Source organism: Cynocephalus volans, chromosome 2, assembly GCF_027409185.1.
Source record: "Cynocephalus volans isolate mCynVol1 chromosome 2, mCynVol1.pri, whole genome shotgun sequence".
Lineage (NCBI taxonomy): Eukaryota > Metazoa > Chordata > Mammalia > Dermoptera > Cynocephalidae > Cynocephalus > Cynocephalus volans.
In genome coordinates, this window is record NC_084461.1 from 115,592,545 (window position 1) to 115,602,500 (window position 9,956).

General features: G+C 35.4%; 1 protein-coding gene across 2 annotated transcripts in view; it reads left to right on the forward strand.

Annotated features, from left to right (window-relative positions):
• CDC42SE2 (CDC42 small effector 2) overlaps positions 1–9,956 on the forward strand; it is a 110,105-nt gene that overhangs the window by 25,443 nt on the left and 74,706 nt on the right. For both annotated transcript variants that reach the window (XM_063086427.1, XM_063086428.1), the window contains exon 2: positions 7,933–8,103. The gene's annotated coding sequence lies outside the window, so the exon portion shown is untranslated. The remainder of the gene's footprint in view (positions 1–7,932; positions 8,104–9,956) is intronic.

The following is a 9,956-nucleotide window of genomic DNA, read 5'->3' on the forward strand; positions in this document are numbered from 1 at the left end:
CCTGAACCTCCAGTATTTAGAAATAAATTCTTTCCCTTTGTTTAAAATTTTTGCCTTATTCGCAGCCACCCTCACCTCTAATCATTTCTGCAATCCTACTACATCTTACACTTTTAAGATCTAGGAACGTTAACAGCACCAACCAGCGATAGCAAGAGGTAAACCAAAATGTTGTTAAGTCTCAACAGTGTCACCATTGGCTATAGTATTGCCTAGATAACCTTTCAGTTAAACCATTTAAGTGAATGGTTACATGCATTGCTTTCCAGTTTATTTACAGAGGAAATAAATGGCAGTGATTTATTGCAGTGCCAATAAATATTACACTGATTATGTGATTTGGGGGCAAATTTCTTTACCTTTCTGAGTCCGTAAAATGAGGAAATTGGACTAGATCTATTACAGGTCTGTTTATATCCCTGACAGATCTATATTTCTTTGGGAAGAAAAAAGAAATTGGTGCTTGACATTAAATGAGCAAGGAAATGGGATATGTATTTAAGTACCTATTTTTCATTTAACATCAGAGTAAGTTAATAGGGTCAAGGCTTGATCATTTAAGCCACTATCCATTGGGGAAAAGTGGAAACTAATAAAAATGTTACTATAAGACTTAGGACTTTAGCTTCTTGTAGTTTGATCAGCTTAAACTTAAGAGTTTTGAATTGCAGTGGTTTGGGCACTTAAAAACAGATTTAATTTTTAAATTCCTAAGGGGATCTGAGGATTGGAAGGAATCATAAGCTGGTTTGAATCAACCATCAGTGAGACTTTTGAATCACTATCCTAACATCCCAGCCTGTGATGATAGATATCCCAAGGCAGGACATTGCACTTTTAGGCAGCAGTGACACAGAAAAATGCACTAATATGTGGAACATACTCATATAGCCTCCACTTACTCATTCTAGCTAGTTCTGCCATTTGGGGTGAAGCAGAACTAGCATAGTTTTTCTATGTGCCTGTCCTAAAGATATTCAAAGGTAGCACTGTTAACTCATTTCTTTATGGGTGCAGTTTTTTTTGTTTTTGTATTTTTTTTTTTTTGAAGCAATATGATGAACTGAGACTGATTAACTTGGAGAATAGAACTCTCTGCATAGATATGGGGGTACACACTTCTGATATTGTCTAAAATAAAATTTAATGGTTAAATTCAGCTAATGAATAATGCAGTTTGCTCTGTCTCTTCAACATAAATAACAGGCAGAAGGGGATAGTGGTGGCATTTAATGTGGTACAAAAGCACCAACACATGCCAGAAATTTGACAGTTAGATTGGGTCTGGTTTCTTGACTTTTTCATGAATTCTAAGCTGAGTTTGAAGTACTAAAATGTCCAGATGAACACTCATTGAATGATTATATTAAAATGTCTTTTTGGTCAGCAGTGAAATGACTTATTTATTTTTTTATCTAATTCCTATGAAATGTAATGAAGGACTAAGCTACTCTATGGACTAGAATTGAAAGAATAATGCTGAAATCTACCAAATTTCCTTTTTGCCCATGCCAAATTGTACTAGTCTAGTTAGAGTGCTATTTTTGGTATATGCTTTCTGTATGATCAGTAATTGTTTTCTTGTCCTTATCATTGAGATATTATACTTTTCAAAGAGTTATTTTCTGAAGAGAAAGATTGTGGCCATGATTTTCAAACTTTCATGCATTAAAGGGTCGTGCTTTTCAGATTAATCAATCATGGCACCAGTTAATATATAATGGATTAATTTGTTTTAAACATAAAATTAACTGCATATGTTTAAGGTATTCAGCATGGTAAAATTTGACATATGTGAGACCATCACCACACTCAAGATATTGAAAATATCTGTCACCCCCAAAAGGTTTTGTTTCAGCCCTTTGTAGGACCTCTTCTTGCCCACCTACACTCCCCCATTCCCGGGCAATCCACTAATCTGCTTTCTATCACTAGATATTAATTTCCATTTTCTAGAATTTTATATGAGTGGATTCTACAGTAGATAACTCTGTGTGTGGCTTCTTTGACTCAGCACAATTACTTTGAGATTCATCCATGTTGATGAGTGTGTAATTGATCGTTCTTTTTTTATTTGAGTAGTAATCCATTGGATGTCTGTACCACGTGTTGTTTATCCATTCACCTGTTGATGGGCAGTTGGGTTGTTTCCAGTTTTTGGCTGTGTTAAAAGAAAAACTTTAGACCATTTAAATTTTGCAGAGTTTATTTGAGCAAAGGACAATTCATGAATTGGGCAGCACTCAGAACCAGAAAAGATTTAGAGAGCTCTGCTCTGCAACTTGGGCAGTGAGCACTTACAGACAGAAAAGGGAAGTAAAATACAGACATAGCTTGATTGGTTACAGACCCTTTTTTGCCTTATTTGGACATGGTCTGATCAGTCGGCAGCCTGTGATTGGCTGAAGCTTGGCCGTGTGTGACTGCCTGAGACTCTGCTGTTATACTCCTAGTTAGGTTTTCAATTGGTTTACTTACTAAGTTAGGTTGCGGTTCATTACATAGGCACTCAAAGTAAGGAGACAGCCTCAGACCCACGGCTGCCTGCATACTTAATAGGTATTACAAATAAAGTTGCTATCAGCAGTCTTTTGTGGACATATACTTTCATTTCTCTTAGGTAAATACCTAGGAATGGAATGGCTGGATTATATGGTGGGTGTGCGTGTGTTTATTTTTTAAGAAACTGCCAAACTGTTTTCTAAAATGGTTGTGCATTTTACATCTGCACCAGCAGCAGATGAGTGTTATAGTTGCTCCTATCCATATCAACACTTGATGTGGTCAGCCTTTTAATTTTAGGCATTGTAATTACTGTGTAATATCTCATTGTGATTTTAATTTCCATTTTCCTAACAAATAATCATGTTGATCATATTTTCATGTGCTTGTTTGCTATGTGTATACCTTCTTTAGTGAAGAGTGTGTGTTGAGGTCATTTGTCCTTTTTTCTTTTTTTTTTTAAATTATTTTATTTATTTATTTATTTATTTTTAGCTTCTCTTTCTTGTTTTTATTTTTGTTGTATTTAATTTTATTTGTCCTTTATTCAAGTTGGGTTTTCTTATTGAGTTTTGAGAGTTCTTTCTATATTCTGGATATAAATCCTTTCAGATAATGTGATTTGCAGATATTTTCTTCCAGTACGTGGCTTTTAAAATTTTTAATTGACAAATAGTTGTATATATTTTTGGGTACAATGTGATTTGATATATGTTTACAATGCAGAATGATTAAATCTGGTTAACTAGCAAATCCACCACCTCACATACTTATTTTTTTGTGATGAAAACATTAAAATCTACTCTTTTATCAACTTTGAAATATACAATGCATTATTATTTATTATAGTAACCATTCTGTGCGATAGATTACTAAAGTATATTCCTTTTTTCTAACTGAAATATAGTAACCTTTTGTTACTGAATTAGGCTCTTGGGTCCCAAAGTCTTAGAAATGAACAATGTACCTAGCAATAAAGCAAGCAACACTTTATTAAAAGAGGAGATAGACTCTTTTAATAAATGATAAGGATATGTAGCTACAGTAGAGCTGGCCCCCTGAACGGAGCTGCTCATGGTCTTTTATAGAGAAAGGAGTTAAGGGGTACAGGCCAGTGTCACTGGACGTGGTCCATTTTTTCTTCCTGGTTGCATCATGGACACATGCTCAGTTAAGGCTTTGGTCCCTGCACCTGCTCAGTAGGTCCAAGATGGTGGTGGTGTTCATCATCATCACCCCAGGAGGGTCATTGTAGCAGTCACCTTGAAGCTTTGTGTACATGCGGGAATTCCTATAGAGGTCTTAAGGTAAATCTGTAGCTTAATTTTTACAATTACAGTAAACAAGCCTTGGGGAGGGGTTTTGCAACTCCGTGAATATCTGTTCCTCTCATCTCAGTTTATTTTATGGGGCAGGCCATGAGGGCTAATCATGTGCCCTGGGGGGGGGGGGGTCTCATGACTGAGGAGTGGAAAAGTAACAAAGTGTTCTCTGTAGGGAAAATACAGTCAGTTTGGTTCACAGGCCTAGCCTTATTCTGTCTCACTTTGATACGTAATTCTCACCTTTACCCATCTACCTCCCTCCCCCAGCCTCTGGTAAACATCATGCTACTCCTTAAGAATTCAACTTTTTTTAGATTTTGCACATAAATGAGACCATGCGGTATTGGTCTTTTCTGTGCCTGGCTTATTTCACTTAGATAAACTTGTAGGACGTTATGCTATGTTGTCATAAATGACAGGATTTAGCCCCTTTTAAAGGCTGAATAGTATTTCATTTTTTATATACACCATATTTTCGTTATTCATTCATGTGATGATGGATACCTAGCTTCTTTCCATATCCTATCTATTGTGAATAATGCAGCAATGAACATGGAAGTACAAATATCTCTTTGGCATACTGATTTCAATTCCTTTGGATCTAGCCAGAAGTGGGATTACTGGATCATATGGTAATTCTGTTTATAGTTTTCTGAGAAAACTCAATACTGTTTTCCATAATGGCTATATGAATTTACATTTATGCAAGGGTTCCCTTTCTTCACACCCTCACTAACACTTATCTTTCATCTTATTGATAAATAACCATTCTAAAAGGTGGGATGTGATATCTTATTGTGGTTTTAATTTGCATTTCCCTGATGATCAGTGATGAAGAACATTTTTTTGTTGATCTGTTAGTCACTTGTATGTCTTCTTTTGAGAAGTGGCTACTTAGGTTCTTTGCCCATTTTTTGATTGGGGTATTTGTTTTCTTGCTATTGAGTTGAGTTCCTTATATTCTCGTGTTTTGGATATTAGCCCCTTGTCAGATGTATGGTTTGCAAATATTTTTTCCTGATCTGTGGGTTGACTTTTCACTCTGTTGATTGTTTCTTTTGCTGTGCAGAAGCTTTTTTGTTTGATGCAATCTTGTGTATCTTTGCCTTTGTTGCCTGTACTTTTGGGGTTACATCCAAAAAATCATTGCCCAGACCAGGGTCATGGAGTTATTCCCTATGTTTTCTTCTATTAGTTTTACAGTTCCAGGTCTTATGTTTAAGTCTTTAGTCCATTTCGAGTTGATTTTTGTATTTGATGTGAGGTAAGCACTCAGTTTCATCCTCCTGCTTGTAGATATCCCGTTTTCCAACACTATTGAAGAGACTGTCCTTTCTCTGTTATGTCCTATAATGTTACTGAATTTGTTGATCAGTTCTAACAGGTTTTTGGTTGAATTAATTATTTAGGGTTTTCTATATACGAGGGTACTTCAGAAAGTTCATGGAAAGATTCATATTATCTTTCAGTTCTATTTTTCTTTCTTTTTTTTTTTTATTCAGTTCTATTTTTCCATGAACTTTTTGAAGTACCCTCATATAAGATTATGTCAGTAGCACATAGAGACAATTTCACTTCTTCCTTTCCTATTTGGATGCTTTTTATTTCTGTGGCTTATATTTTATTCTGTTAACAGTTTCTTGCAAATGGCAGAAATTAGTAATTTTGACAAAGTCTAATTTATCACTTTTGTCTTTTATGGATTGTGCATTTGCGTTCTAAGAAATCTTTGCTCAAGTCAAGGCCACAAAGATTTTCCTTTGTGTTTTCTTCATGAATTTTTGTAGTTTTAGGTTTTGCCTTTAGGTGTATGATATATTTTTAAAAATTAAAAATTAAAATAGAACTATATTAATGTAGTGTTTCTTTACACCAATAAAGATCTAAAAAAAAGAGGAAAAGAAATATAACCCATTCACAATAGGACACACACAAAAAAGACTAAGGAGTAAATTTAACCAAAGAGGTAAAAGATCTGTTTACCAAAAACTGTAAAACACTGATTTTAAAAAAAAATTAATATAGTTTTATTTTAATTTTTGTGTATGGCACAATGTATGGATATCCAGTCATCCCAGCTTCATTTGTTGAAAAGGCTATCCTTACTCCACTGTATTGCTTTTACACCTTTGTGTAAAGTCAGTTGACCATATGTGTGTAGGTCTGTTGCTGGATTCTCAATTTTGTTTTATTGATCTGTTAGTCTTTCCTCATGCTAGTACCATACTATTGGTATTTGCAGCTTTGTAATAAACCTTGAAGTTATGTAGCTTAAGGCTTCCAACATTATTGTTCTTTTTCAAAGCTGTTTTGACTATTCTGGCTCCTTTGCATTTCCATGTGATTTTTAACATCAGCATGTAAATGTCTACAAAAAAGTCTGCTGGGATTTTGATTAGAATTATATTTAATCTGTTGCTCTAATTGGGGAGAATTCACATGTTAATACCATTGGCTCCACTGATCTATGAACATAATGTGTCCATCTCTCTATTTGTCTTTGTACATCATTTGATAGTTACTTCATATTTTTATGACATTGAATGAAATTATTTTCTTAAATTTTAGTTTCTGATTATTCTTTGAACAATTGTTCGATAGGGAAGGAATTGATTTTTGAGTATTGGTCTTGTATCCTGCAACCTTCCTAAACTCACTTATTAGTCTTAGTGGTCTTTCTGTTTTCTTAATGTAATTATCAGATTTAGCATAGCCTCTTAATTTATTGTCAGTTTAGAGTTGAAGAAATGTGTAAGCCTATAAGATGTAATATGAGTACTCAACAAGGAGTGATATGCAGCATCCCCAATATTTTGTCTTCATTTTTCTTTTAATGAAATATGAATATTCCTTGTAATATGGAACCTTGACATTTCATGCTACCATTATGTAAACAGTTGAATTTATAAGCAATTTCAGCTAAGTAGTTGATTCTGAGGAAGGTATTACTGATTTTTTTTTTATGGGTGGAGAAAAGTCTGTTCCAATTATGTATCTTGGAGGGAGAATCAGTTGCCTTCGTGATGGTTTTGGGGACAAGGGAGAGTTAATTAATGGTAAAGACTTTATGTTTATGGCTTGTGCAGTAGCTGAGTGGAGTATGGTGTGATTTACTGAGATGAGGAAGACTTGAGGACACAGTGGATTTGGGATTATCAGTTCAGCTCAGATATGTTAGATTGTAGGCCTGTTGTTTGCTTACTGTGTTAAGTGTTTATATGTTTATTTGGATGCTTGTAAATGAAGAAATATATGTTAGATTAAAAACAGTCCTGACGTTTCACAGCTGGTCATTTGTAGAATTAGAACTCAAATCTAGGACCTTCTGACTCCAAAGCCCATGTTTTAATTACTTATGCCATGTTATATCATCAAGGCAGGAAAACATGCTTGGCCTTAACAGTAATAAAATGTTCCCTGGGAGCTGTTGTAAATAGATAGCAGAATTTGCAAGCTCAGATGCCTGTAGGGTCCAGACAGGTAAATGTGAGCCAGGTTGCAAAATAAGAGTGAGGACATCTGTGGAGAACTGCATAACCCATGCCCCATCTAAAGGTTTAGCTGCTAATCAGCTCTAACAGATTGTTACCATGCGGGAATATGGTCCCAGTATTGCCATATATTCTGATTTTTCAAGTGAGGTCAGGAATCTGGATTTTCATACAAAGTGTTCTGATTAATAAATGTAGGCAGCTGTCTTTTAACACACTGTGTAGGTCAACCTTGTATGGGTCCACCAAAGGTATCTGTGTTCTGGATTCTCAATAGGTAGCCTTTGGCAGAGTTGTACCTGGTATACTGTGGAAGCAATAATAAATTTATTGATGGGAAAGGGGTAGTAACTGTGTATACAAGTACTTCAAAGTTCGTGGAAAAATAGAATTGAAAGATAATATGTATCTTTTCCATGGACTTTTTGAAGTACTCTTGTACAAGGAGCCCGTTACAGGTGCTGAAATGCAGGTTGCTTAGTTTAAACATGGTGCTTAATGAGTTTAGTGTTTGAGTTCAGTTTTCATATGGATCAGTTAATTATAGGTGGGGGAGGGGAGTATTGCTCCTTGCAGCTTTTTTCCTCCTAATTGCATGCTTCTTTCATTCACAGATAGGGCCAGTTTTGAATGTGCGGATTTTTGAGTGAAACCTTGAACCCAAATGAGAAGAAACCTTAAAGGAACAACTTCTACTGACTGAATCTGCAGAGTCAGCTTTATGCATAGTATGGAATGTTCTCAACTGAGAGATAACTGAATGGTTGGCTCATTGACGAGGAGTGGTAAGTCTGACTATCAATAAATTTTTTCCACAAAAAGGGGACTATTTCTCCTACATACTTAGCATTTATTGATGAATAGTAAGTTAATTTTTGTATTACAGAGGACGACAGCTCCGTTTAGAGAGTTCTTTATCCCTTGTAGCATGTGTAATGTATGAGTTCAGAGTTCAACTTTCCTCCTCCAGTTAGGCACATCCCTTCCTTTGCTATTTCCTGTTTTTCTCTTTTATTTCTTCTACAGTTCCAAGTTCTGAAATATTGTTCTTGAAATATTCAGCCAGCACTGAAGTGATAGTCATGATAGTTACCAGCATTCTAATATTGATTGTGGTAGGTCTCATTTCTTTTGGAAGTGATTGTTTTAGGAGTGGACATGAGAGCCAGTTTTGGCCAATGGGAGATAAAAGGGAAGTGTGCAAGAGGCTTCCAGGGAAGGATTTCTTGCTTTTGAGAAAAGGAAGAAAAGATAATGGTCTCTCTTCTCCCCAGAGCTTGTTTTATGTGGATGTGACATCTGTAACTGCTGCAGCTGTCTTGTTTGTAGCCTGAGGGTGATGCCTTATAGGAAGGAAGGAGGACAGAACCAAGTGAATCGCAGAGAAGTGGAACTGGATTTACCACGCCCAGAGCCACCCGATCTGAATTTCCTTATTGTTTAAGCAGTTTTGCCTTGAGATTTTCTGTTATTTGCTACAGAAATCATCCAGATTCATTTGATTTTTTTCCCTTTCTGATTATCCAGAGTCCTGTCTTTTAGTGTCTTCTGCATTTCTGTTTGATTAGTTCTATGCTGTCCAGTAATGCCTATGTATGTTGCCTTTGTAGCACATTATAAACTTTGTGAAGTCAGGGCTATGTTTATATCCCTGTTGCGTCTAACACTAGTACAGGTTGGGCATCCTTAATCAGAAAATCTGAAATTTGAAATGCTCCAAAATTTGAAACTTTGAGCACCAACACGACACTCAAAGGAAATGCTCATTGGAACATTTTGGATTTTGGATAAGGGATGCTCAACTAGGTTATGTATCTACAAATAGTCTCAAATCTGAAAAAATTCAAAACACTTCTGGTCCCAAGCATTTCAGGTAAGGAATACTCAACCTATGTTATCTTCTTAGCGATGCCATCAGTACGTGTTTACTGAACTGAATTATTTGAATGACAGAGTATTTGAAAAACCAATTCACAGAATTGAATAATCTCAGAGATTTTCTTTTAATTCACATCCTTTTCTTTGATTGCACTGTTTCCCTCTAGGATTATGAGTGAAGATTGGCTTTTTGTTTAAGATGACTTGTGTGTAACACATGTTCAACTGGTTAGTTCTACTCTAAAAAAATGTTGCTTTGGTTTCACCTTTTGTTTTTGTCCAATTTTGCCTTCAGAACCAGCTTCTCTCCTATATGTTTGAGTATCAGCTTTCAAGCTTATAAATGGAATTTTTTTTTCTTCATTCTAAAAAAGAGATTAGTTTATCTTCTATTTTCTGTGCTAATTATAGGAATGAGGGACATGGATAGTAAGAAAGATAATTTAAGAATAATTTTTATTTGGCTTTGGAATGCACATTCACCAAAAAATTCCCTAAAGTGTGTACATCCTGCTGTGTTCTTAGGACCTTGTGTTTTGGGAAGGGCAGGGATGGAGTTTTGGTAGTGAGTATAGTAAGAAGGACCTTGAGCCATAGGATGTATTATCTAGTTGCTTATATTATATCACAGCTACCTGATGGGTTAAAAAAAATTCAATCATATCTCTGATACTTAATTTTCTAAAATAAAATTCCATCTGTGTTGTCCATTGGGGACATGGTGCCCACTCCTGAGTTCAGTCTTTGTGCATTTTTGTGA